The following is a 2,542-nucleotide window of genomic DNA, read 5'->3' on the forward strand; positions in this document are numbered from 1 at the left end:
TATATATATATATATATATATGTTAGGAGAGAGAAGCACAACACCAAAATAGATGGAGGAAAAGAGTACACATTGGTTGCTCAAAATTTGAAAGAGAGAGTATAAAGCATGAGAAGATCAGGAGAAAGCTTAGAAAGACTGAACCAATAGAAAATGAAGGAGTATTGATTTTTACATGTGTGATTTGTAAGAGGAAATGCTCAAGTCATGCAGGCCTGCTCAACCATCAAAGAAGCCACAGAAATCAACCCCTTGTAAATTATTATACAGCTGTTGTTCACAACAGAACATGTGCAACCTGTGAAAAGGTATACCATTTAGTTGGAGGATTAAAAAGATATGTCAAATGACTTCATACTGTGGCACCGATTCCCTTTGCCAGCCAGCACAACTGTGCATTATGCAATAAAATGTACAACACTTTAGCGGGACTCAAGAGTCATATAAGGGCCTTACATTGCATTATCAATGACTCGTTTCAATGATTTTTTTTTCTAGCAATGGCTTTCCTCATGTACAAGAAAGCAGCTACTATGTATGTAATGTATGTAATTATATGTACATATGTATATGTGTATCTTTATGTTTGTGCTTGTCTCTGTTCCACTATTTGATGACTGGTGCTAATTTGTTGTTGATTTAGCAAAAGAGAATGAGAGAATATAAAAATAAGTACTGAGGTTGGTTTATTCAACTAAAGCATTCAAGATGGTGCTCCAGCATGGCTGAAGTCCAGTAATGGAAACAAATAAAAGATAAAAGATATAAGATATAGATCAACCCACCACATCTAAACAGACAAATTTTTCTGTTGCAAATTTTACACACAGAGACACACACATTTCCCATATTTCCCTTTTGGCATGAAAATGCCATCATTTCACCTTTTATAACTATTATGTTTTTCTCATTTAGCCCCAAAAAGAAGACCATTGTTGATAGGTCTCCTTTTCAAATCATAATTCTTCAGTCCAGTAGTTTAACCTGTGATCCACAACACTGTTTAGTCATATGTGAAGAGTGAAGCAATAAAAAATGTAACTCTCTTATATAGTCAAACAAAATGGCAACTACAACATAGTTTGTAACACAGAGCTAAAAGATTAAACAAGCTCACTTTTCTTTGTTTCAAATCGTCATTATAATTTCTCATGAATAATCGATCAAGGCTAGGCCGGATGTTTTCACTGTATTTGTTGGATATATTTATCAGTTACCTTATCTCTGCCTCATCCATTAATAGTTTGTGATGGGAAGTTGATGACTTGATAAATAATTTAAAAGTCTATTCTTGCATTATGTATACAATTCTGATTTTCATAAATGGAACAGAAAACTAACTATATAAATAAGAAGAAGCAAGACAAAACAAATAACAGAAAAAGTCTGTTTATCTCCATCCTTCCTTTTCACTCTCTCTCTCCTGCTCTTTCTCTTTCTCTCTCTCTCGCTTTCACACAGCACACACACAACATTGATACACATTTGTTTATCAAAGTGAACTGTCCACCATATACTTTGCTCTCTTACCTAATATCCTCTTCTTCTGAAAATCTATATATTCATAAATATATCTACCTTCTGATGTATCTAAGACTAGGTAGACTATCTAGCTACTTACACACACACACATGCACACCCACGCACACATTCATAGATATATACATACATATATGTATGTATATATATATATATATATATATATATATATATATATATATATATATATATATATATATATTATCCAAAATATACAGTATTATATATCCATCATGGCTGATCTTACCAATTGGTTTCGCTCAAGGAATACGATTGAGTGTTAGGTAACAATCTGATTATATAACCTTATGATCATAGGATTTAGCTGATATGGAAGGGAATATAATACTGTATGTTTCAGATAATATACCCACTCTATTGACAGATATATAAGTGAATCTTTGCCTGACATATGGACTCTTAAATGACTGGCGCATATATGTGTGTGTGTGTGTATATATATATATCCTTTCTTCTATAGGCACACAGCCTGAAATTATGAGAGAGGCAGGGTCAGTCAATTAAATTGACTCCAGTGCATAACTGGTACTTATTTAATCAACTCTGAAAGGATAAAAAGCAAAGTAAACCTTGGTGGAATTTGAACTCAGAATGTAGCAATGGGCAAAATACCACTAAGCATTTCGCCTGGCATGATGACAATTCTGCCAGCTTGCTACCTTTTCTCCATCCTATCCTTATTCTAGTGATTACACTTTCTCTATAGCCTTCCTCTCTACTAATTACGTCCCTTAGTTAACAGAAATTATCCACTACCTCTAAAGAAAGAATCAATTTTATGAGTATCTGTAGTTTTTATGGCTCTTGTGCATCTTCCACATATGAACACTACTTTCTCTGATAACCTTCATATTATTCTACTGCACCTCTTATGTGTTGATATTCAGCAATGGGTACACCAAATGGAATTCTTAACTACACCTTTCCTACATATCGTGCATGGCTATTTACCTTAAGTGGATAGGGTTCTGTCTAATTTCTT

Source organism: Octopus bimaculoides, chromosome 2, assembly GCF_001194135.2.
Source record: "Octopus bimaculoides isolate UCB-OBI-ISO-001 chromosome 2, ASM119413v2, whole genome shotgun sequence".
Lineage (NCBI taxonomy): Eukaryota > Metazoa > Mollusca > Cephalopoda > Octopoda > Octopodidae > Octopus > Octopus bimaculoides.